Source organism: Pleurodeles waltl, chromosome 9 (genome assembly GCF_031143425.1).
Source record: "Pleurodeles waltl isolate 20211129_DDA chromosome 9, aPleWal1.hap1.20221129, whole genome shotgun sequence".
Taxonomy (NCBI): domain Eukaryota; kingdom Metazoa; phylum Chordata; class Amphibia; order Caudata; family Salamandridae; genus Pleurodeles; species Pleurodeles waltl.
The window spans coordinates 610,421,278-610,448,754 of NC_090448.1; the positions used below are offsets into that span (position 1 = coordinate 610,421,278).

Here is a 27,477-nt window from a genome sequence, read left to right on the forward strand (position 1 = left end):
TAAAGTCCAACTGGTCATCAACGTATCAAAGTTCATATGGCAATCTGATTCACCAAGGCAACAGTTTGATGTTGAAGGGGCACCATCAAATAGAAATCGATCACATGACTACAAGTTGAAAAAATCTCAGGTTTTCCCAGGTCTGTCAAGAGAACAGCATCCATCCATGTTGCTCTACATGATATTGAAACATGTTTAAATTGCTAGTTCACAGACCAGAATGTTCCTTATTCAGTGACATTGTTTCACTCTTTCTCTATGTGTAAAACGATAAGCATCTATTACTAAACTAGTCTACTCATAGGGATAAAGTCTGAAAGGAAAGTCCCTGTTAACAGAATAACTTGACATTTTCTGCACAGTCATGAAATACAGGGCATAGCAGGGCTAGCTTAGGCGGCTAATGCAAGCAAGTTAATACAGCACATTAATACATCAAATAAAACTAATTCAATAAGTAAACTGTAAATTCAGCATCATTAATTCTTCATTAGCATTCAGGTTACTGTAACTTCAAACAAAATGACTCTATTAATACATTTCAGTCAGTATAGCGTAGAACTACATTTCTCTACTTTTGCACCCTTCTCTAAATATTTTTTTATTAGAAATTCAATGTTGTTTCAATGTAGACTACTAGATTAGAGTCTGGATTATAACATGATATCAGTTAAATCCTATTAACATTTAATTAAACTTCAGTACTAGCAGGGTCTCTAACATTAGTCTAAATGAATGTACAATTAAAATGACTTCTCAGTGCATTATTCTATAATCAAACTATGGATACTGTGTTTAAAATAATACACAAACTGTCACTTATAGATGGTCACTGTGACATGAGGGACAGCACTAACGTTTTTGCTACATCAAAAGAAAATATCTTGAAGGCAGAAAACTCTATCTGTCTGCTGGAGAAATTAAAATGAGGGACTCCATACTCCGTCTGGCACCAGGTGATGAGAACTGCTTTCAAAATATCAAGTGTATAACCTCCAGTTTGCCGGCAAAAGGGAGACTAAAAAGCAGTGAACTGCCCCTGGTTACTTCATCACACTGTATGGTTTTAATCTCTGGCCAGCAGGACTTTCAGCCTACGGCTCACAATTTACAAATTTCTTAGAGTGATTTTGTACAATATCTTACACTATAATATTGTGCTTGCTTGAACAAGTGACTTCTGGTCAATTATTTTGACAATGGGAAACTGGTACCAATGAATGTTTACATTAGAATGAAAGGGAGAGAACGATTTTTTAACATCTTTTAAGTACATATGGCAAATCTGTTACTTAATGATTATAAGTACCACAAGGCAGGGAAAGCAAGACACCATTTTCCATGATGGACAGATACCCTACTATATTCATCAACTTGCAAAACAACAATGCTAACATGCTACTGTATTCTTTGTAATTGCTAGTCATATGTCAACCCACTTGGCCATTTATTATACACAGACAAATTGCTGCAGAACACTAATATTACCACTGTTAATTTAGGTGGTGTTTCTGGTAGATGCACATGGTAATTTTATTGGTTGGAACTTCAATGGACTAATTCTGACAGTCAGAAGTGCAATATTTCTAAATGTATGTTCAAGCTTGATTCACTCAGTCCTTTGATGGCAAAAGGTATCAGGACATTTTGCAGCATGAGTTCAACGCCCAGAAGAAGTTGGAAACAATAAGGACTCTTCTCCTTGATTTTATTAAAACGTGAATCTCAATTGATTTTCTCTAGCATAAAGTAAACACCTTTTGGGCCAGCATAAAATTAGAAAATAATGAAGAGAGCTGAGAATACAGCTAATCCTGATCTGTGTCCAGTTCAAAATGGAAAGGCATTGTGAAGTATGTGTGCTGTTTGCTAAATTTTATTACTTATGGGACAATCTAATGAGTTTTCTTTTTTCTCACAGACACTCATTAAACTTTAAGACCGTATACACTGTAAATCTATGGCAAATAACTGAATGGGGTAGAGAGGTCCTTAGGGATCCAATATATTAACAGCAAAGCAGTTCAGATTTTGAAAGAAAACGTGTTCAATTACTTTTTGGCGGACTGAATAAGGGCATCAATATCACTTTCCCAGGAAATCTCAAAAGTGCAATACGTGAAAGCATTTTTATGCATTAGGAGGTGTGCCAGTGAGGAAAACAGAATGAAATTGCACAGAAGGTTTTCTGTGGTTTTTGAGCTTGCTGATTAATCCCAATCTCTATAAACAAAATGGTTAAATAGAGTGTGGAAAAAGATTCCCAATGGTGGAGTTATCCACCCATTATTTCTGAAAGACGTGAACTATTTTATATAACATATGATTTGATTGTGCGCAGAACAGACCACTTATACATTGAGGTGTTGCACAATGGCGAAATTGCATAAAGTTATTACATACAGATCATTGCAAAATTTCTTCTCTGCATCATCAGACCTTGAATACAGTTCCACAGATGCCATTAAATATGCTTAGGGGTTTCCAACCTTCCTAAAGCAAGAACTACTTATGACCAACAAATGTCATTGTGATCTATAACACATATTATCATTGTTGAAAGTATTGAGTACATAGGCAAGAATGCAAAGATGCCCACCCTACTACAAAAAGGCAAGGCTAGCATCATTCATTTAATACAATATTACTTGCTTCTGTATGTACAACAAAATAGCAAGCAGACCTTAGGGAAGCATGATCAGCACTATGTCTCGCCACCTTGACATGAATTATACTTCAATATCATCTACAGATATTTTAGAAAAACAGTACATTTGTTTCAAGATAGCAACTTGTTGGTGTTTGACAGTATAGGTATTTTACTAATGAATCCAAATTTCTATTTTAGGTTAATAAATTCATTCTTTCAGACTAAAAAAGAGTTTTAATTAAAAAAAAAAAAAAACAGAACTCTTTTCAAATAGTACTCCAATGGATTCCTGTCTCTTGTGGGACGTTTCTACATATTATGCCACGGACTTAGCACCACATGTGAGGGATAATAGCAATAATACCAAGGATGTCCAGAATAAGCCATTGAGGGAGACCATTATGCAGAAAGTGGATACTATTCAGCGAAGGATGCCCAGAATATGACAATAAACATACAGGGATGGCCACGGTTATGCCAAGCATGGCCAATACTGTGGCAGGTTTACTGTTAGTCAATGATTCAACACTATATTGGCAAGAACACCCACACTATGCCAATGATGGCCATAATTATGCAATGGGGTCCACCGTCTTGCAAGGTATGGCCATGATTAGACCAAGAATGACTATGTTATGTAAGAATGTTTACCATTGTGCCAGAGGTGGTCACCATTAGAAAACATCTGCCCAAAAATATAAAATAAGTATTACCATTAGGCCAAGGCTTTTATTGTTACATAAATGACACCTTTATGTTAGTGAAACATTGGACACCACTCAGAATGTCTGGGATTGTCCCTATGGCAGGACCTCATATGCTAGGGAGTGACATCATATTCAGCTCAGTCACACCTACATACACACACACACACACACACACACATTCACACACAAACATGCACAAAATTGCAGATGCAAAAAAGAGGCAAACTAATACACACACACAAGCATGTACATATCCTTGCTAACATAGCAAGACCTATAGGTCAAGTGTAATAAAAGTGTTTGTGGGGAATATTACTATTTTTAAGGTCTCCCTGGTGCTAATTATTAGGGGACCTATTCACAAAGGTAAATTATATACATATATATGCCCCTATATATATATATATATATATATATATATATATATATATATATATATATATATATATATATATATATATAGGGGCATATATATATATATATATATATATATATAGGCATTTTTAGTTTATTGTACTTTAATATCTATTGAACATATTTTAACATAAAATATAAATGTTAATTCATTTTAAATATTTATTTTTACCCTACAACTATTAAATTAGAAATACAATGCATGATATAAATGTTACAGCAGATTATTTCATCAAACTAAATATGTATTACATAATTCATTATTTTAACTATATCATTTTAATTTAACAAATACTAACGTCTGAAGATTAATTAAAATAGTTAGTAGCTATAATTTAGGTAATGTTTAAGTTATGTTTAATTATTATTTATTTTATTGTTTATTAAAAAAAATTATGATATGTAATTGTTTAGGCGAAAATCTCTCTCTTTCTCTATCACTCTTTCTCTGTCCCTCCCCCTCTCTCGCTTTCCCTCTCAGCGATTATGGATGCATTCTTTTGGGAACTTTGAACACACTTATTAGAGCACCCCATGTCTTACTCGAATAGTTAACAAGTGCGTGTACATGCTCCATGGAAAGGTCATCAGTTATTCTCTAGTGACACTCTGCCATTTTGCCACTGCTATTTATCTAGAGAGTCAAGCCTTTACCTCTCTGGATAATACCTCAATCCAGAATAGTGTGACTGGACTCCAAAAATTCAACAACAAAAAACGAAATAATGAATATTTTCTGTTCTTAGCTTGGATGTCCGAAGTAATGGAGGTAATGAGGATGCTGTGTATACACCTATATATATATATATATATACATATATATATATATATAAATATATATATATCCCCACTGCTGCAGGGCTCTCAGCAATATGATTACAGTAGCTGAGTTGAGCCACTAAAAACATATTGCCTTTCTTCTTTCTTGAGGAATGTGAGCTGAGTGTTATACCTTGCAGTGCAATGGTGTGGTTACTTCTTATTGGGTCAAAACTTCCATCTTATCTACAAATGTAAATTCCTTCCATTTAAGCAAATTATCACTTTTGCAAGCAAGCAGCTTTCACCAACAACAGCACACATTGGCCCAGATTTATGAAAAACTGGTGCATCAGCTCTGATGCACCACTTTGTCTGCGCCCCCCACCGGCACCTAACGATACAATGGTTGTGATGTTTTTAACATATGGCCCACCATGGCAGTAGTTAGAACAATAGAGTCAACTTTTTTTACGCTATTGTGGCGCTTTGCTACACTAGCATCAAAAATGTTGAGACTAGTGTAGCAAAGTGCAAGGAGGCCCATTTATTTAAATGAGTGCACTATTTTAATGCCTGCTTTGAGCATGTGTTAAAAATGACAGAAAAAATGGTGCAGTGAAATCTTTTAAATTTCACTGCACCATTTTTCCAGCCTCCTAGTGCCGGAATGTTCCCCTTGCATACATTATGCCTGGCTTAAGCTTAATGTGGCGCAAGAGGTTACAAAGTGGCGCAGTGCATGCATTGTGAAACTTTTTTAATGTGGTGTGGGGGAAATGCCACCTTAACGCCACATTTGCGTAAAAAAATGCTGCAAACGTGGCAAAAGGTGGCACTAGGGGCTTCTGAAATCTGGGCCATTTTCTCTTTTACAGGCATATAAACATTTTGCTTTTTCCACAGCTAAGATTGAGATTTGCTCTGCAAATTTTCAAAATTTTCATTAAAAATAAGTCATAAACAAAGCCATTTTCCAGTTTTGAAAACAGCAAAAATGTGCTTGTCATGTACTTATTGTGTGATGCACTTGGCGGGCCTTTCGCAGCTGGATAGTGCTGCTGTTTCCGCTGTTGCGGCTCTGTGACCTAGATGCTGAATACCCCATAGTTTTTGAACGGTGCATTAGAATTAAGTTGCTTGAGCTTCCCAGCTGCAGTTTTCACAGAGGAGCTCCATAAACTGTCACAACATTCTCATCAGGCTGTCTCCAAGCAGGATCATTCAGGACAAAGCAGAGTTTTCATTGCCCTCCCCCTTTCCCGTTATGTTTCAGGACAAAAAGGCATTGAACAGATCGTACACATTTTGTGTTTAATTGGTTCTCTGAATTTGACTCTCCAGGCAGTTGGCATAGAAAATGGTGTGAGATTTTCCAGCCTGCATTAAAGAAATTTGATTTACTTGTATCTCATCTGAGTACCTTCAAGTTACTAAGGGGCTGATTTAGGAGCCCCTAGCCCCTCCTTGTGCTACATTAGCATAATTTTTTTATACTCTAATGTGTTCCAACGAAGCTAAAATCGGACTGCCAAATTTATAAAGTGGCCCAATGCATGCATTGCACCACTTTGTAACCCTTTGCGCTACATTATGTCCGCACCAGACATAATGTACGCATGAGGGTTTTTTTTCAGCACTTTTAACTCCTGCTCAGAGCAGGAGTTAAAAGGGGGCACACTATTGATTACAATGGGCCTCAATGGGCTTTGCAGAATTAGCGTCAAAATTCTTGACGCTAATCCTGCAAATCTCCGAAATAGCATCAAAACTTTTGATGCTACTTCCCCTAACTACCTCCATGGTGCGCCTTATCTTAGAAATGGCTCAGACATGGTGGTGTTAGGAGGCGCTAAGCGGTGCAAGAAAAGTGGAGCTGCACTGGGTGCAGCGCCACTTTCCTTAAATCAGTTCTTGAGTGCAAAATCATAATATTTGCCAATACAATAGATCTCTTTTTCTTTCAGGTTTTTCTTTCTGGAAATGCACATAATAAAACTAACTAAATATCCCTCTTGAGAAAAAAGGCTTTAAGATTCTTCTTTAGTTTCCTATCTCCCTCCAGGCATTAGCATTTGTAAAGAACCTTTGTCCTGGCTGTCCCCATAGTCCTTGTGTTCTCTTGTAGTGAAGGTTTGAAGTTAACCAACTCTTCTTGTTGAAAATGTTAGCAACTTCTCTAGACATTCATTTATGCAGGCAAGTTATTTACCTTCTTTGAATTTTAAGAATGGCCTTCATGTGACAAAGCTCAAATTGATTTAAAGGTAGGAAGCTTAAGGGTCACAAAAAATACTAAGAGAAACTGCCAATCGTCATGACAATTTAGAAGATAATCTTCAGAGTGTACAAACGTCTGATAGACTTTTGGTATGTACTCCTTGATCTCAGTGACACAAGACCTCATCACGAGTACCCCAGTGACCTGTGCGTAACTATCGTACATGTTAAAATTGGCCACTAAAGTTTTTGGATTTTATTGTGTTTAATAATTATCGCTTATTACAGGTTTTGCTTTGGGGCTTATCGCATAACAATCCCATGTCTCGTTATTTCATAAGTTTATGTCTCCTTTTGAATTTCTGCACGTTTGACCTGCCCACATTTTTTCAGGGGTCAGGGATGCAGATTTTATCACACCTGGGCCCAAATTTAGGAGGGCCTAGCGCCAACTATCACCACATTAGCGTCAATATTTTTTACGCTAATGTGACGATAGTGTGGCAAAAACGCTGTGCCATATTTACAAAGTGGTGCAATGCTAGCATTGTGTCACTTTGTAACCCATTGCAGCACATTATACCTGCGCCAAACAAATTATATGCAAGGGGGCCATTCCCCTGGTAGAGGTCCCACAAAAATGGTGTAGTGGAATCTATGAGATTCCACTGCACTATTTTTTGCGGCATTTTTTAAACGCCTGTACAGAGCATTATTTAGAATAATAGACCTCCATGTACTTTGCAGGATTAGAGCCAAAAATATTTACGCTAATCCTGCAAAGTACAATAATAGCATTAAAAATTATTATTATTATTTTTTTTAATATTTTTATTAACATTTTTATTAACATTTGCCATTTACAGGTTGCATTCTTTACTATATGTATGTACTGTTTCAAACATTATTTGTGCTTCTTCATCATTATTCTTTTTTTTTCCCCTCTTTTTTTTTTTTTCTCCTTTTCAGCATGCGTCATTGTTATTCGTTTCATTTATGTTCGATGTCTTATTCTACATTCAGTTTAGTGAGGTGTAGTCATTGATTGGTCCTTACTATTATCCTGTCGACATATCCAAACTTAAACATGAACCTAAACTTTCTGGTGCCATTTTCCCAAATGTCTTTTTATGTGGGTGCAGTTTAGAGCATTGTCTTATATCATCCTGCTGTTAATTAGTTCTTACCCTTTCTATTGATAAGTTGGGTCATTTACTATTCATTGATCTCTTCTTGCTATGTCTTATTTCACTTGCCAGTTGCTAATCTGAGCCTTCTGTGTCCTTGTTTTCTTCCATTACTTCACTTCTCCAATTTGACAATATCTCTTCCCAGGCCTGGGCTGTTGGTTTTTGACGCAACCCTCTTGCTTCCTCGCTCTTTAGGGCCTGTAATTCAGCCCTCGCCCATCTCTCTACATCCCGCCTCCACTCCGTTATTACTGGGGCCTTAGTTGATTTCCAGCCTGCTGCTATTAGCCGCCTATATAGTGCTGTCGCAGTATCTATGTACCGCTCCTGCACTTTCCCGATTTTGAGGTCTTGTTTCAAGCCTACCAAGCATATCGCCGGGGTCTGTGGGATTGGGCATCCCACTAGCTTCTCTAGGTCATTTGTCACCAGTCCCCATCCAGTTTGGATCTCTGGGCACTGCCATACCATATGGTCTAGATCGGCACTCACCACACCACATCTGGGGCATTCCGCCGGGGTGCCCCCATATATACGGGTTAAGCGCTGTGGGGTGAGATATGTCCTATGAGTGTAGTTTTACTGGTTATATCTTAAACAGGTATTTCTCGATACTTTCTTTGGGTACGCCAGTATTTTCCTCCACTCCCAGTCTGTGAGGTCTTTTCCGAGTGTTCTTTCCCATTTATCTCTCAATGGTCTCAATTGGTCTAATGTGCCTTCAATTTGTGTTTTGTATAGCTTGGTGATTTGGTGGGCTTCTGTCCCTATTGGCAGTAGTTGGTGTAACATGCAGTGCGTGGCGGGTTCTGCGTTAACCGTTTCCCAGTGTTCTTGTATAATATGGGTTAGTCTTTGGTGCACTAGGAACTGACCTCTGGGAACCCCTTTTTTTCTACTAACTCAGTGAATGAGTTTAGTACCCCCTCCTCAAATAGGTCTCCTATCGTCCCTATTCCAGCTCTTGTCCAGGGCCCTAGATCTGTGTCCATCCATTTCCCATCAATTGTCTCTGCCTTCAACACATGTAGTGGTAATGCCGGGGAGTAGGGTTTACCTATTCCTATCCTCTTTGAACATCTCTTCCAACACCTCAAAGCTACTTTCGTCAACATGCTTTTTCCTTGGAACTTCAGCTTTCGTCCTATCATTTCCGATGTGATCTCTTCCATGCTTAACACTCTGCTCCCCGTGTGTCTTTCTAGCTTGCCCTCCCCTGCATTCCATCTGGCTGACCACTGTAATTGACAAGCTAAATAATATAACTCAAAGTCGGGAACTCCCAGTCCTCCCTCAGTAGTTGGTCTACATAATGTAGCTAGTGCTGTCCGACTTCGTCCTCCGTCCCAGACTAGCTCTCTGAGTAGTGAGTTTAGTTTGTTTAACCATTGCATTGGGATCAATATTGGTAAGTTAGTAAAATAGTAAAGGAGGCGAGGTAACATGATCATTTTGGTTAGTGCTGTTCTGGCCATTATGGAGAGTTTCAGGGTTCTCCAGAACCCTACGGATGCTCTTAGAGGGCCGAGCGCCCTGCCAAGGTTACCCTCCTGCAGATCCATCTGGTCATGATACACCTGGATGCCTAGGTCCCTAAATGTGTCAGGAGCCTATACTACTGTCTCCGCGAATGTCGCTGGCTGAGTACAGCCCTTTGTGATCGGGAAAACGTATGTTTTGCTTCTATTAAGTTTTAGCCCTGATAGCTCAGCAAATCTATCCAGGGCCTGTAAGGCCCATTGAAGTCCAGTGTCCCCGTCATTAAGGTAGATTAGGATGTCGTCAGCATAGAGTGAGATATTGTGTTCACTCCCTCCCCATCTCACACCTCTATCTTTACCCTCCCTACGGAAGTAGGTGGCTAGGGGTTCAATGGCCAGGGCAAACAGTAGCAGTGATAATGGACATCCCTGCCTGGTTCCCCTATGGATGGCGTAGGGGGTTGAGATAACTTTCCCTGTCTTGACTCTCGCTTGTGGGGCTGTGTAGAGCAGGTCTACCCATTTTACCCATTTGTCTCCCATACCCATCTTTAGCATTACTACTCTAAGGTAATCCCAGCGGATCGAGTCAAAGGCTTTCTCAAAGTCTATAGCCAGCAACATCCCTTTGGGTGGTTTCGCTTCTGCTGGCATCTGTAAGATGGCAAAGAGTCGTCGGAGGTTGAGTGATGTATTGCGATTCGGTACAAACCCGTTTTGGTCCACATGTACCAGAGCTGGTATATGTTGCAGCAGCCGGTTAGCTAGGATTTTGCTGAGGATTTTGAAATTGTTGTTTAACATTGAAAGTGGTCTAAAGTTGGTGACTGAGGCCTCGTTAGACTTTATTTTGGGCAGTGGAATCACCACTGCTTCCCTGAGTGTGTCTGGGAGAAGGCCTCTGTGTAGTGCCTCTGCATAAAGGTCTACCAGCTGTGGGGCCAATAGCTTGGGGTATTTCTTGTAAAAATCCATTGGCAACCCATCAGTTCCTGGTGTTTTGCCTGGGGCCAGCTGTGTGATAGCCTCCAGTACCTCTTCCTTTGTAATTGGGCCCCCTAGTGTTTCACCTTCTCCCCTGTCTAAGGTCGGGAGCGGGAGTGATCGTAAGAATTCCGTTAGTTTGTCTTTCTCTAGTTCATCTGGTTCCCTATATAGGTGAGTGTAATACTCTTTAAAGGCCTCGTTAATGGGTCCAGGTTGGAAACTGTGGTTCCCTCTCATGTTGCGTACACTCACTATAGGTGTTCCCTCTCCTCCCGCTTTCACCAGCCATGCTAGCATCTTCCCCGATCTGCCCTCTTCTGCTTGTACTGTGGCCAAGTGTTTCTGGAAACAGTGGCATCTTAGCTGTTCCTCAGCACAGGAGTAGGATTTCATCACCTGTTCATACTCTTCCCTTTCTTGTGCACTCTTGTGCACTTTCTTTTCCCACCTATGTCTCACGTCTTCAAGCTTGATTACTTCTTGTTCTAGTGTGCGCTTAATCCCGACTGTCTGCCCTATACTGTAGCCCCTCACCTCCACCTTTAGTGCCTCCCATTCTAGATACCTAGAAGACGTTGATCCTTTGTTTATGTTAATTTGGTCTGCTTGGTGAGATCTAAGATTTTCTCTAAATGTCTGATCTTCTAATGCTGTTGGTGGAAGTCTCCAGATCGGAATGGGGGGCCTATCCTCATCTAGTCTCCATCTCACCAAAAGCGGGTTGTGGTATGATATTGTTCGTCCCAGGTATTCCGTATGAAAGATACCTCTTGCTATCCCAGTAGCACACACCACCCTGTCGATTCTAGTGTGTAATTGGTGTAGTGCAGAGTAAAAGGAGTAATCCTTTTAGTTTGGGTGTTGTTCTCGCTAGATATCTACCATTCCCCAAGCTTCTATCCACTCTCTTACTTTCTTCGTTGTTTTATGTGCCGCTGCCCCCTGTAGTGGCGGTAAAGAGCGATCTAAGTCTACATTCATGAAACTATTAAAGTCTCCTCCTATTAATAAGTCCCCATTTTGTTGGCAGGTGATGCGGCCCGAGAGACGCTGCAGGAAGGGTGCTTGATCTTGGTTGGGGGCATAGATGCTTCCCAGCATTATTGGGATCCCATGTAGTCGTCCCTCCACCACCACAAATCTGCCCTCCCGATCTACCTCTATTGATCTCGCTTCAAATGGCACACCAGCACGGATCCAAATAAGCGCCCCCCCCCTGGAGTAAGACGAGTACCCGGTGGCAAACACCTGTCCTCGCCATCTGCGTTTTAACTTTTCTACCGCGTTCGTTGTCAAGTGGGTTTCTTGAAGCATTGCTACATGTATGCCTCTTCTTTTCAAGTAGGCCAATACTTTGTGTCGTTTTACCGGTGACCCCATTCCCCGTACGTTCCATGTCAGGATGCTATAGTCTGTCATCTGGGTATGTCTGTGAGGGATGCTGGTCCCACCCCCTCCCATTAATCTCTTCTCTCTGTTGTGTGTTCTGTCGACCCCCATGTGTATGATATTTTCGGTTTATGCACCTATTGGTTCCAAACTTACGCAACCCCAACTCCCCCGCCCCAGGGTCCCTCCCTAACTGTAGGGTGCCCAGAAAAAATGTGCCAACGAGCAACTTAATACAACAAGTCTGTCTGGTTCTCGCCATTCTCCTGAATAGGCGAGAAGTCTGTTGGGGGGCTGGTACAGAGACCGTTGGGGCCTTACTTCTGATCAGTGTGCCCCACTTTGGTGCGCGGCTGCACCACAATCACCCTAATTCGTCCGCCGTCTGCGGTGTCACTGTCGGCTGGTTCTCTGAGCCGCAGGTGCTCTCCGCGGATGATGCTGCTGTGTCGTCCGATTCATTGTCAGTTTTCCTCTTTGGTGAAGTTTCTTTGTTCATTGAGGCCGCTGCTCTTAGGGCCTCTCTTTTACTCAGGTCTTTCTGAGTCTGTGATGGACCAGCTCGTGAGCGGGGTCTGCGTCTTGCCCTCTTGTTCCCGCCTCTGGCCGGGTAGGTGGGATCACGCCCTGGGCCCTCAGTTTGCTTTCCGCCGCTTCCTCTGGTCTCCAGCCACTCCCAGGCTTCCTCTGGACTAGTGAAGAACTTGGTGCTACCATCAATCATCACCTTCAGTTTGGCCGGGAAGATGAGTGAGTACTGTATTCCCTCTTCTCTCAGTGCTCTCTTTACTGCCATAAAGGAGGCTCTCCTATTTTAAACCTCAAGAGTAAAGTCTGGGAAGAGGGTCACTTCTCCGTTGCCTACTTTGCCGGGGCCCATCTCTCTAGCCCTCTGGAGCAGGATGTCCCTGTCTCTATAATGTAGCAGACGTGCTATCACCACCCTTGGCAGTCAACCTGGTGCCGGCTGTCTCGCAGGAACTCAGTGCGCTCTCTCTAGCGCGAAGAATGGTGTCAGGCAGTCTGGAGCTACTGTCTCCTTCATCCACTTCTCCAGGTATTCCACCATGTTTGTGCCCTCTGTTCCTTCTGGCAGACCCACCACTCGTACATTGTTCCTTCGGCTTCGTCCCTCTGCATCTTCTGCTCTTTGTTCCAGCCTTGTTATTCTCTCCGTCAAGTGCAGTACAGTGGATTCCAAGTCCTTTTGTCTCTGGGTTATGTCTGTCAGGATCTTCTCTGTGTCTTTAACTCTGTCTGCTAGCTTTTGATGATCTGCTCGGAGGAGACCCACTTCCACTGCGACCTGACTGATGTCGTGTTGCAGTGTGGTTTTTGTGTCTTCTATTGCTCCTAGGATTTTGTCCAATTTTTCCTGCATCGTGGATTGTGTTGGTTCATGCTTGTCTCCACCTCTACTTCCATCAAGTGCCTGACGATCCATTTTTTTCCCTCCTCGGCGGCTTTTTGATGTCATCAGTGCTGTTATATCGGGTTCCAGCCTTGGATATCACTTGTGCCTCGGGCTTCTGTGTGCTTCTACTGCCATCTGTTTTTACCCCCTGGTGATTCTGTTGGGAGCCGTACCACTCGCCTGAGTTGTTTATGCGTATGTGGTGCTGCTGCTCAGTGCTCGGGCTGCGTCACAGGTCCGTTTCGCCCTTTGCTAGGCTCTCCCTGATTCCTGCTCTCTTGGTTCTTTTGCTTGTGGGGTAGTCCCTGCGCCCCTTATCCCAGCAATTTACTGCGCCTCGGGGGATAGCCGATAGCGTCCCCCACGCCCAGGGACAGGCCGCTCCCTCTGCTCCACTTGTTACGACCTCGATAGGCAGGTGTTACTCCCTCCGTTCTGCCAAGCGAGGGTAGTCGTCCCCCGTTCTGCTCGTTCACTCGGGGGCAGGGGTCACTAGCATTCCATTCTCCTTATATGTCCGCGCCTCCTCTATTCATTCGTTCGAGCCCTGCCGTCCGGCGTCTACGTTTACTCAAGCTCCCGGTAGGCCCCAGGTGCGGCGGAGTTTCTGGCTCCTGGTCCCCCCAAGTCAAGCGGCTCTTCTTCACTCTACCCCGCTATCTCTAGCGGCAGATCAGCACTTCTCAGGAGCTGATAGCGTCTCCCGCGCTCAGGGGCAGGCCCGCTCCCTCCGCTCCGCTTGTTACTGCCTCAATAGGCGGGCTTCACTCGCTCCGTTCGGCCAAGCGAGGGTGGTCGTCCTCCGTTCTGCTCATTCACCCGGAGGCAGGTTTCACTCGCCTTATATGTCCGCGCCTCCTCTGTTCAGTCGTTCGAGCCCTGCCATTCGGCGTCTACATTTACTCGAGCTCCCGGTAGGCCCCAGGTGCGGCAGGATTTCTGCCTCCAGGTCCTCCCAAGTCAAGCGGCTCTTCCTCACGTGATACCGCTATCTCTAGCGGCAGATCAGCACTTCTCAGGGGCACTTCTCAGGAGCCGGCATCATCTCCCCCGCTCAGGGGCAGGCCCGCTCCCTCCGCTCTGCTCGTTGCAATAGGCGGGCGTCGCTCCCTCCGCTGGGTCAAGCGAAGGTGGTCGTCCTCCGTTCTGCTCGTTCACCCGGGGGCAGGGGTTGCTAGCGTTCCACTCGTCTTATATGTCCGCTCCTCCTCTGTTTAGTCGTTCGGGCCCTGCCGCCCGGCTTCTACGTTTACTCGAGTTCTCGGTAGGCCCCAGGTGCGGCGGGGTTTCTGGCTCCAGGTCCCCCCAAATCAAGCGGCTCTTCCTCATGTGGCACCGCTATCTCTAGCAGCAGATCAGAACTTCTCAGGAGCCGGGAGTGTCCCCCACGCTCAGGGGCAGGCTCGCTCTCTCCGCTCCGTTTGTTACGACCTCAATAGACAGGCGTCACTCCCCCCGCTCGACCAAGCGAGGGTAGCCATCCTCCGCTCTGTTCGTTCACCCGGGGGCAGGGGTCGTCAGCATTCCACTCGCCTTATATGTCGGCGCCTCCTCTGTTCAGTCGTTCGAGTCCTGCCATTTGGCGTCTACGTTTACTCGAGCTCCCGGTAGGCCCCAGGTGCGGCAGGGTTTCTGGCCCCTGGGTCCTTGGCCCCTGGGCCCCCCAAGTCAAGCGGCTCTTCCTCAGGCGACACCGCTATCTCTAGCGGTAGATCAGCACTTCTCAGGCGCCAGCTTCACTCTGGCGGGGCTCAGTTTTTGCGGATAATTTTAAGGCCCCGTCGGAGCACACGGACTACGCGTCCGACATCTTGGCTTCCCTAGCCACGCCCCCCAATAGCATTAAAAATTATGACGCTATTTCCCCTAACCTGCACCATGGTGTGCCGTAAGTTAAATATGGGTCACACATGGTGGGTGGCGTTAAGGGGGGGGTGCGCAATGGGCTGCATGAAAAGTGACGCTTCATTACATGAAGCACCACTTTTCTTAAATCTGGGCCCTTGTGTTTACAGGGTTTGGTAAAATCCTCCGAACTCCAAATTCATGTTTATACTGTGTAGTGTGTGTATTACTTCATAGTTTTGAAATATGCGAGGCACTTGTAATGAAGCTCTAAAAGTACCCACATTTTAGCAGTTTATTTGCCTTTCTTTGACAAGAAAATTACAATCATCTCCTAAAGAATGTTTAAAGTCAACTGATGTAAGCCTAAAATGTGTCTATTTGTGCCTGGCTGATGAAGGGTGATACCCTGAAACCGGTCCCAGGATGCTTGTTTCTGGTCCAGGGAAGACCTGGCCTGGCAGTTCGGGCTGGACTGTTCCCATGGGAAAAGGGTCAAGACTGATTTGCATATGGCTGGGTCCAAACTGGAATGGCATGGCAAGCAAAACAAACGATGGATTGACATTTGTTGTTTTTGTTGTTTTTGTTTACTCGTGCATTCATGCATTTTAATATATCTTTATGTGTTTGTATCCTGGATATAGTTACCATTGTTTGAAGGCCTTGTATTACCTTACTGTTGAAGTTTAAAATAATATAGCTTGGATTAGAAGACATTTTTTTTTGTAACTTGAAAGTTGAAGATTTTATCTTTATTAAATTATTCGATATTAAAAAAACATAAAACGTCAGCAGTGCTGTGCATGGGTATTTCATTGCCTTTAAATCTAGGCACTGGAGAGATGTGTGAAAGCTGATTGCTAGCATGAAAAGCGAGTTTGATGCTATTCTATTAGAATTCTTTGGAAGTGACTGTGCCGGCAACAGGCTACTTTTCTTTCAAAAAATGGTATGAAAAAGGAGTGACCCCAACTCATACTAGGAAGTGACAATATAATTAATAAACCACCTGGCATGTTTCTGTGGACCACTTTTAGGCTTGTGTTTTGTTTACACCAGCAATATGCGAAATTCTGCAACTGGTATTCATCCTGCAGTCACTCAAGAGTGAAGGGAAAATTATTATCGCACACATTTCTGAATGGAATCCACGGACGTTACAGGCACCAAAGGTCAAATCACTCAATGCCCACATCCAATTAAAAAAAAAAGTCAGGCCAATCAGGCATGCTGTTCGGTTCAATGATATGCTGCTGCCCTATTATCTTCAGCCGTTTAGACCGGAGATCCTTGTGCTATTCTTATTGACTTTTGTTCAGAATGTAGGCTTTTGTTGCATGTATCCATCAAAAATCCACTATAACCTTAGATACCGGCATTGTTTTACAGTTCATTTGTGGGTGGTGAACTGGAAGCGATTTTGTGCTGTGAGTTTTGAGTGCACTTATAAAGTTCCTTCAGCTGCAGGTGAGGAATTTGTTTAACTCACCCGTAACTCTAGATAATTATGTGGACAAACAATATTTAAATTTAAAATATAATTTCCCAAAAAGTTTAAAAATGTTGTGAAAGTGGTGATGATTGATAATGGGTGAAAACCAGGCTATTACCCTTGCTACCCCGCAAAACCTGTCTCACTTCAAGGATGGTACAAGACCACTCTGGCAAAGCGTTATAGTAGGCAGAGGGTCTGTTTTACAGTTTGGCAGATACAGCACATCTGCTAAAAAGCAGATAATGCCCCATCCATTCTCTTAAGAGTGTGTGGACAACTATATGCTCCAAACAGAGTGGACTCCAGCATTCACCTATTTTTGGTGGATGCGATGCATCCACCAAATTGTAAATAACCATCAGAGTTTCTAAACAGTCAGTCACAGTTAAAAATGCAGGTGTTTTAGTCTTCTCACTTCTTTTCTAATTCACCACAACCACAAATGGAATTAAAATGCTTCCGTTCAATCTCAAAACACTTAGGCCCATATTTATACTTTTTTAGTGCCACATTTGCGCCACTTTTTGACGCAAAAGCGGCACAAATGTGGCGCAAAAAAAGTATAAATATGGGCCTTAGGTTCATTCGGCAATCCATCTTTTCTCCTTCCTGTTTGGTAATCATAATGAGGTACATTGTAGTCAGAGGAACGGGATATCTAACTAAAAGGCAACAGAGTGCTGAACATGTGGGGAAGGGTACCAGTAGACATGGGGAACTAGGTGGGTCAGGGATGAGTGGGTGAGGGGACTGGAATGATGAGATATTGTCTGAGGAGATGAGCCTTGAGCTCCATGTGAAGTTGACCTATTACAAGATAAACACTTTTACTCCCAACCATCTTCATAAGTACAACTCATGTTCTGCTACTAAACTGACTGCTGCTTGCATCTTCTCTATAAGGGAATGATGTTCCATCCAAGACCAATGCACAGAACAGAACAAACACTGGGAGAAGAAGGTCCTCTGCAAGGTGAACATGAGAGCTTGACTGCATAAGAATCTGTTATTCCCACTATTTCCTTTTATTGTAATGTCACACTAATCGAGCGTGAGTTCAAACACCCAGGCATTTCCAGGCATTTCCAGGCATTTCCATGACAATGTAAGACTCAGGGCATGCCCTGTGACCTGAAGGAGTGCATCTGGTATGCCTCCACAGAAAACAACAAACCACACTCCCTCTTATAGTATATCACATAAAGTAGTGGTGGTATCATATTATGCTTTGTAATTATAGTGTGACCAGACCTTTTTCCTATATGTTTATGAAAGTGTGGTCTAATGATTACTCTTGTGTAAAGTTTTGCTGCTATCCGAAGATGCAGAGCCTTGCTCTGACATCCAATGAGCATGCTGAGTGTGTGTACACTGACTGATATCTATAGGAAAGCAGGATTCTGTGGGTGAGTCTGAATACTAAAGCCAGTGGGATTCATTTTCAATGCCAATGGTGTAGCACGGCACACAATGGAGGATAGGGACAGCTTCCCAAGGCAGTGGAAGTGTATTGCCTGTGATCCTGTAGATAGAGGGTGGAGCGACAAACACTCAAGTGCAGAGGATGAAGACAGGGCTAATTTAAGAAATTTCATGAAGACTTTATACATTGGTGGAGAGGATACTCCATTGCAACAACGATGGAGTTCCCTCCCCACGAATATAGTGGTTTGGCGACCAAATGTAATTGTGGGCAGATCATAAGTGGAGCCTACTCTGTTTGAGCCATGGCCAGACGTCTCTGATGGCCCTGTGGGGTAAGGGCCATCAGAGAAATGGCTATTCGCCCAATTTAGATAGGCACATGTGTTGACATTTCTTACTGCTTCTGACCCCAGGTAAAAACCTGGTGGCAAGGAACAGTAAAAACATTATAATGCTCCCTCCACCATGGGAGAAGTCTCCCTTGGTGAGGGGAGCAATACTTTCTTTCTTTTCATAAAGAAAATCCTGTTTTGGCATTTTATTTTAAAAAATATATATAATATTACTGTTTGGTACAGGGCTGTGTCCTTCAGACGCAGCCTCGTATCAAACAGTAAAATGCATTGGCAAGAATCACTGTGAGGGTTGTTGCCTCTGCAACCAAATATGGGAGACGGTAGCTACAAAGTTCACCCTGGTGGGAAAAAACATGGGAATGGTTAGGGTGTGGGTGGACAAATACAGTAGTTGTGATAATCGCCACCAGGAATTCACCCCGATATTCGCCAATGTAATAGAATTGTGAAGTTTATAATCTGCTGTGTAATGAAAGCACTTGTGTTTTAAAATTAGGTTATTTTTTCTGTTAATTGACTGATGTGCTCTGTGCTCCTGAATCCCATACTACTTACCTGAGAAGTCTGAGACTACTTGCCATTGCTACCCTGGGAGTCAAGTGCAGAAAGGTTTGTACTTTGCCCAGTTTGTAGATTTAGAGACATAGTAGGAAAACCCCACAGTACCAGCGGCAATACCCTCATCCATCACAGTTGGGGCAGTGTAGCCGTTGTTTGCCCTGTGATCTCCCCATGTAGGGTCTAACACACTCCATAAAGATTGTAGCCTGCAACCTTACATTTGAACACTTAAATGTAGGTCTTGGGATGGTAAAAGTTCCCCCTGTTTGGCTCTGCAGAATATGCAACCCTTCCTTGCGTTAACCTTAGCAAGATATATTGTGTTGATCCCCATTTCAGTACTAATGACGATCATGTATGTGTGCAGCCACCTGTTTTGACAATGAATGAGACTCATTGCGGGGGTCTGAGGCAGAAGATCATAGAATGTGTGCCCTCCTTGCACAAGTATGACTACTGTCCCGTTGGTGCACTGTTGCGGACTGACGGTGGTGGCTACACCACTAATTTGTATAAGCAGTGCAGCCCTTTTTCCACCCCCTGCTAGAAGGAGGGCATACTGGCACTTCCCACCTTTTTCCCTACAGCCAGGTCCCTCACTCATCCGGATGAAAGATGAGTAGCGAGTGTTTGCAAAATGTATGAGTCACAACTGTGCATGTAGTATGTGTAGTGCAGGTGCCCATAGACACAGTAGCTTACATTTTTACTGTGGTCAAATCCGGTGATACCTAAGATGGAGAGAGAATTGCAGGATCATTTTAGACATTCCAGATTGGAGAGTGTTTAGAAGAATAATTAATGGAACTCTTTGAATTCAGGGAGTTTCTGCTGCCCTTTACTTTACCTTAAAGGAAAATGTGATGCATTTCAAAAATAAAAATAAAACGTTTCCATTACACTTTATATGGGACCACTGCCTGCTCTCAAAAAATGTTTTTGCTACCAATCAAAAGGGAAAGGGGCCCTCTGGGTCCTCCTTTCCGTTTACGGCTTGCTTACCACCTACTTGAAGTAGGCTGTGAACTGCAATTGTTTTGTGACCGCATTTCGGTCGCAAAACAATTGTACATCCCCCTGTGACCCCTGGATGCCCTTGGCACGTCCTTTCCTAATAGAGACTCAGAAACCTATTTTGCGAGTTGGTAACGGGTTACTGACTCGCAAAATAGGGTTGAATCATGCTTTAACCCTTTTAAGTGGTTGCAAATTGCCCGACTTGCCATTTACGACCACTAAAAATGGTTGTATGTCTGACCCGTGGTCTTCCCACCCATTTAAAACATGTGCAAGGTCTGATTGTATTGTGACACATTCTGATGCACTTGTGCTAAGTTTGTGTAATACAAAACTGCAAAAATCAACCAACAAACCAAAGGATGCTGAAGTGTGCAGAGAGTACCAATTGTCTTTATTTGTAAGTGAACCACCTAAAAATACAATATATTTCATGCACTGTATATTGAAAGTTCGAGCTATTTCTAAGGAATGCAGCACACCTTCCAAATTGCTCACTGGATTATGATTTGGTGTGTCTTCATGACCATTTACAAGTTTCAGTATTGTGATTTGATTTTACAATGATTTTGGGCTAAACCAATGACAGCAGCAAGTTATGCGTATGCCAATACAATAAAAAGCCAGGTGCAAAGACGCACTTAGGCCCAGATTTACAAAAACGGCATGAAACCCAGCATAGCAGCCAAAAATGCTGTGCTGCGTTCTGTGGCAGGGAGGGAGCAGGAGAAATACGGCACTCTCCTTAGCACAGGGTCTGATTGTAGCTGCTGTGCCCCACATGCACACACCTTTGCGCCATAATGCAAGGGTGTGTATGTGAGTCTAGCATAGGTTTGGTATTGGAAGGGTACACTTCCAGTACAATATACTACGCTTAGACACACTTTAAAATGTCCCCTTCTTTTTATGCGTGCTGCACAGTGCAGCCCGCATGCAAAGTCGGAAAAGAAAGGAGAAAAGAAAACATGTAACCTTTTAGTGCCTCTTTTCAAATGATGTTACCTTTTCACACTAAACCAGGTCTATTATTGTTCTGTGTCCAAAGGCATGGGTGGTTGCATGGGAATGCCCATGTACCACCCATGTGACACCCCCTTGGTGCTAAGTGACGTAATCAGTGCTTTGTGCTGCTTGAGTTACTTTTAGGGTACTTCGCGATGGAAAGACAATTAGGAAAAAAACATTTTGTTCTGTTTGTGTCACTTTTGTGATGCTAACCCAGTGCAAAATGTTTGTAAATCTCCCCCTTAATCTACTATCCAGCACAAAAGGAGCTTTGCAGTAGAAAGATGATCACAGCGCCAAACCCGTTTGGGTCACTTTGCATCAAGTGGTATTTCTGTCAGCGGATCAACATAAACACTCATAGGTTTTGGCACAAAGCCTGATCAACTAAGATACGGTGACCACACTTTGCCTCTCTGTGCAGTACAAATCCAGTGCTTTTGACCCCTCTTTGGCTCCATATAAGAATCTCACTAGGAATAGTATGCTTCCCCGTTCAAATCCTACGTAAGATAGTGTAATGGCCCTTGCCCTCTATGCCACATTATGAAGCTGTACCCCCACAAGGCAGCTGTTTGTACACCTGTACGAAACATAACAACTACAGCATGTCTATTTTTGTAGATTGGGTCCTACTCTGAGTATTCTGCCCCATGGGTGTTTTGGGAGATGGTACAGTTTGACGGCTGCAATCTCCTTTGGGTTTCTAAGAAGCTGAGTTGTAGCCCCAAAGGGTATATGGGGGCTCCAACTGGGCTCCCTGTCACCATTTTGGAAAAAGGTGAGTTGGTGGCTGGTGATAGGGAGGCCTCCGTGGTTCATTTTGGCGTCTGTGGTTCCTTTTTTTTGCCCTGTTTAAATATTAGTGCCCCCCTTGTTTGAGCATGTTTTCAAGTGAGGAGAAGGTTGCTGAGGCCATGCACCTGCTTCACAAAGGAGGTTGCGTGGGCTTGCTGGTAGGAGGGACCTAAAGAAAACAGCATGTCTGGCCAGATGTGCCTGGCATTCCATCATGTGGCGGTGGCCATGCTGGCATGCACTCTGTCCAACAAGCTGCAGCCAACATCTACCAGTGCAGCGGAGATGAATGAGGGCACATATGAGGCTAAAGGCACAGTGGGCAGATGGGGGCACCTGGGGCGCAGACGAGCAGTTGTCAGGAGTCAGAAGACCTCAGGTCCCTCTCACACCAAGTCAGGTCCAGCAATAGTATGTGGGGCAGCCATGCTAGAGTTAAGTGGGGTTGAGGAGGATACAGATGGGGTGCAGCTCCCTTACCATAGGCACAGGGAGTTTCAGGGGGAGGGCCAGAATTTGAGCAGTGGAGTAGAGGACCAGAAACAGGAACCCTTTGGGGGCACACTGGAATGGGCTGGGCAGGAGGGGTGGGCGAGGAGCACCAGAACACAGTCCTGTCTTCTTGTTCACAGGTGTCAGAGCACTGAAGGTTTCCAGGCTCAAGAAAGCATGGCAGGGCTCATTGGCACCGGGGTGAAGCAATAACTGAGCCAAGAACAGTTCACTGGGCATCTGCAGGGGATCTCATTGCAGTCGCCAGAAGTAGGGCCAGAACATCCATGCAGTCGCCAGAAGTAGGGCCAGAACATCCTTGTCAGCTCCACTAGCTGGAAGGGCTTGGACGGCCTCCGGCTACATTGATGCAGAAGATTGATGCACAAAGTCCAAAGAACCTCATGGTGGGGCTCCTATGGTCCTCCTGGACGCCGGGCGCCAGGCCAAATTACAAGTGGAAAAAATGGTGTGTGTGGGACTGGGTTGGGCTAGGACAGAGGACACCATTGGTGTTTCCCTGGGTGATTATGACGAAGACAGCCCTTAAGAAAGTGAGGTACAAGATAGTAAGGAACCTCTGGAGTCACAGGTCAGGACACCACAGGGGGAACCAGCTACTGCATTTTTGTGTAGTGTGTTGCAGACAGAGGAGGACTGGCAGAGGTAGGTAGGGACAAGGAGGAACCTGGCAAGGTAGCATGCTTTGGTATGGGCATGGACCTTGGAGCCAGGTAAGGGCAACCAGTTAGGAGTGGTTCTGATTATGGTGTCAAATGGTGTGGATGCAGGGCACAACACAGGCATAGGGGAACAGCTGAGAAAAAGTAATTACATGACAGATGTGGGTGTAGCGACAGATGGTTAGGCTGGTGAAGCAACAAAAGAAAAAGGTAATGCATCGGTAGTGGTCAGAAGAAGTGGAGAATATAGTCAAGAGTGTGCAGAAGGTGCAGAGAGGAACATTCTGAGCAAAAAAAGTGATAAAGGTAAGGGTCTGGACAGTAAGGAAATGAAAATTAAGCGGCTTCCTTGTATGGGGACGTCAAAGCCATTGGGGGCACACCTGATGCTAGCAATAAAAGAAAATATTTGGAAGAAGGAGTATGTGGAGATGTTGAAACCCCTTTGTAGGGAAGTGCATGCCAAGGATGGGGGTTAAAGGAGAAGGAATACAAATTGTCCAAGAGACCAAAGGTTCCCTTGACAAAAGAAAATTGGACCTCAGCATTTTCAATATATGCTACGGTGTACTGCGAGAAACTTCCTGAGGGATGCGTGGCCTTTTTCAAATACATGGAAATAATATGTAAAACACAAATTACTTTCAAATTACTTTCTAGGGGTGTGCCTGGACTCAGTATGATGAGGAATTCAGGGTGCGCTTGGCTAGGGACCCGGTAAGACAATATTTACTGCCAGTGCTTTGCCAATCGTTGATTAGCCCGTCCCAGAGCATCCCACTTGGGAAGGGATGGAAACCACTTCCAGGGCTCAGACTGGGTCAGTGGGAGCCTGCTGGGACTACAACAAGGGCTTGTGTATGCAAGAATACTGCAAGTTTCGGCACAAGTGTTCTAAGTGTACGGGTAGACATGCTGTTATATGCTGTTTTAAGCCACGGGGGGTTACCAGGGACAAAAGACAAAGCAATGGCAGCACAATGCCAATACTCAAGGGAATCACCAGCAGCAGCAGCATTACAGCAACAGAGGGTGAAGGACACAGGGATCTGGTGTGAAAGGCTCGTACTCCAGTCAAGTTGGACAGGTTGCAGTACTGTCTATGGTGGTAATACTGGCTCAAGAAGGCAAGCCTTTGGAGGGAAGGTTTCAGATTGGGTTTTGGATTATGAGGGACTCTAGGTTTGCAGATGTTCAGACAATCTGCAGTCGGCCATGGGACACTGGGAAGCAATGCAGGAAAGATAGACAAGGAGGTGCAAAAGGTAGAATGGTGGGCCCATTTGAGGACTGACTAGTGGAAAACTTGATTGTCTCACCGACGGGGTGGTGCCCAAAAAAGAGCATTGGCAACCTTGTCTGATACAGCATTTCTTATGACCCTAAGGTGGGTTAGTAAATTATTTAATTTCAGATTAAATGGCTTCAATTTCATACTCCTCGGTGGATGTGGCAATGGCATTGGTAGTATCAGCAGGACCAGGAGGGATGATGGCCAAGTGTGATGTGAAGTCAGCTTTTCAGCTGCTTCCGGTACACCCAGAGGACCTTCAACTGTTGGGGATGTATTGTGGGGGAAACTGTATGTTAACAAGCCTCTATCAATGGGATGTTCAATATCAAATGCACTGTTCAAATGTTTCAGTTCCTTCTTGCAATGGCTCTTCACATAGCAGACAGGTCACGCGCTGGTGATACAATACTTGGAGGATTTTTTCTTTGTGGGGGCACATGGCTCCGCAGACTGCCAGCAGGTGCTGGTAAGGTTCCAAGAGCTCAGGAATAATTTGTGTGTGCTCCTGGCCCCTGAAAAGACAGTGGATTCCAGCACAGTGCTGTCTTTGTTGGGAATGGAAAGCAATTCAATCAAAATGGAGGGAAGATTGCCGCAAAAGAAAAAGGATACAATTCAGAACCTGTTGCTAGGAATCCTGGTGAGAGAGAAGGTGAAAGTGTGGGAAATTCAGGTGCTCCTAGGACACTTGAACTTTGAATGTTGGGTGGTCAAAGCAGGGAGAACATTTTGCAGGCAGCTGGGGCTGGCACTCTTAGGGAGATACTTGCGACACCATCATGTGCGCATGTCAGCGAGGGTTAAGGAGGACCTCAATATGTGGAAGTTTTTCTTGGATCCCTTCAATAGGATCCTTTTGCCGGACAGAAAGGTCTAGACTGGGACATACAGATATTCTCAGATTCGGTTTTGGTCTTTACTGGTAGTGTCGCTGGCTAGTGGAAGAATGGGCAGCAATGTAGAAAGTGGGGGGCAGGAGCATTGCATTCTTGGACCTCTTTCCCCTGGAGGTGCCGGTGACTTGAGTGTGAAATCGGCACACAGGAAAGTTCTGTTTCGGATTGACAACATGGCAGTCATGTACGAAGTCAAAAGGCAATTGGTGAGAGATGCTCAGGTACTGAAATGATTGCCTATTTTTGTTCTGGGCTGCCTGGGACATGATATCACTTTCGGGGCTTGGCATGTTCTGGGCATGACATTGCGGATTCTTTGTCTTATTCGCAGTGGAAGAGATTCCATGGGCTGGCCATGGAAGTGGACAAATGCAAGACCCCTATAGCAGTGGATCTGTGGTCAGAAGGCAAAACAGGATGGTACAATTGGTGGCAAGGTCCCCAGCAGAGTCGACAAAGAGAGCGTATGGCCAGGCGTGGGCAGCATTTGTGGCATTAGGAGCGCAACGCATGGTGGCAGGTTGGAGTAGAACAGATGATGCAGTCCAGTTTTTCTTGGTCATGATGGAGAGGGGCCTCTCACAAGTGTTGATTGATGGTAAACTCATGGGTATTGCATTCATTAGAAAGCTGCTGTGGCGTTACGGCCCGTCATTAGGGTAACTAGGTTTGAAATGATCAAGGGTTGGGCAAGAGAGAAGGAGCATCTGGGGAAACTTCAGAGGCCACTGACATTGGGATTGTTGTGTAAAGTGCTGCAGAAGCTCCCCAGAGTGTGCAGCAGAGCGGTAGAGGTTTGCTTGTTCTCCCCCTCATGTCCTGGATGTTTTTTTAGGCTTTTCGTGTTGCGGGATGTAGAAGGAAAGCTGGTGTGTTGTGGGCAGACATCACAAGTGTGGAGAACAGACTGGAAATTCAGCTGCACAGCTCGAAAACCAATCGAAGATGTCAGAGTAAGAATGTAGTCCTGCATGCCTTATCATCGCTGCTCTATTGCCTCGTAATGGCCCGACTCATTGGCTACGCTCCATGGGGTAGCGAGTAGAGGGGTAATCGGCATCAGTCAGGGCAAAGGTTACAGCATTCCAGCTCTTTTCAGTACTCCACAAGGCTCTATTGGCTCTCTGGGGGAATGCAGTGGCATATGGTACTCATTCTTTCCGCATCGGGCTGCGACAGACAGGTTGGCCATTTGGGTAGTTGGTCATTCATTCATCCTGTGTGCAGAGCGGCAAGCAAAGCAGAGGGACTTTGGGACATGTTTGGGATTTGAGCACTGTTATTTTTCGATTACCTGGCAGGGCAAAGGGGGGATGCGATGGTAAGATTTGATGCAGTGCTTGAATGGTATGATAATGGGAGGTAAACTCCCAGATGTTGTGGTTCTTACTTGGGTGAGAACAACTTAACATTAAAGAAAGTTATACTTTTGGTGAGGGCGATGAAACTGGACCTCGAGCAGATAAAGGAGCAGTGCTCAGGTTTCTTTGTGCTTTGGACAAAGTTTGTACCCCGCAGACAGTGGAGGGGGCCAGGAACTCTCAACGGTAGACAGAGCTCGCTAGAAGGTGAACAGGGAGATGAGTCAATTTTGCAGAGGTCTTAGATATGGATGCATTAGACATATGAACATTAGATATGATCATACAGAGTTCTTCGGGAGTGATGGGGTTCATCTTTCTAGAGTAGGCATGGAATTGTATCAGTTGGAATTGAGGGAAGCATTGTCTCGGACCTTTAACATTCAGAGATAGAAAAGGGCATCAGGAGATTGGCTGGGGGGCAGAAAAAGTCAGCAAGTATTTTTTTCTGGGTGGTGGGGACTTGGAATGTTTTTTGCAGTAATTCACAGTAATTGAATTGGCATTGCTATTGGTGAAACATGGGAAAGGGAGGGCAGGCAGGAAGTTAAAAGTTAAGGTTATAAGTTTTAGTTGATTTTAGGTTAAGACTTACATGATGGGCTGTAATGGAAAGTTAAGGTTTGGGAATGCTGAGAAAATTAAAGTTGGAAATGTGGAAAGGAGTATTAATAGATATAAGATGTTTGCTGGGTTGGTTATGTGGGTGGGTCTGCAGGGGTTGGTTGGATACTAGATAGATTATTTTAATGTGTATAGAGGTATTAGTTTTGTAAGGCGGTTGGCCCAGGATTCAGTTGTAATGTGTACCTGTTTCAATAAAGCGGTCCTTTTAACAATATAAATAGTCAGTGGTCTGTGTTGCGCCCCTCTCTCCCAATGTGATTTGGCTCTGTCTTCATGCCTATTTGTGTTACGGAGAAAACAAGCATTCGTTGAATGTATACCCTACTTGCTTACTTTGGCATAAAGTAGCACTGTTTTGGACTTGTACAAAATAAAGCTGAAACTTGAGGCATGGTGCACTGTCTC

The 27,477-nt window shown here is 44.2% G+C and overlaps 1 protein-coding gene across 6 annotated transcripts in view; it reads left to right on the forward strand.

Moving 5' to 3' along the window:
- LOC138259714 (leucine-rich repeat and fibronectin type III domain-containing protein 1-like protein) overlaps nucleotides 1-27,477 on the forward strand; it is a 3,031,897-nt gene that overhangs the window by 875,119 nt on the left and 2,129,301 nt on the right. The gene's annotated exons all lie outside the window — the stretch shown is intronic.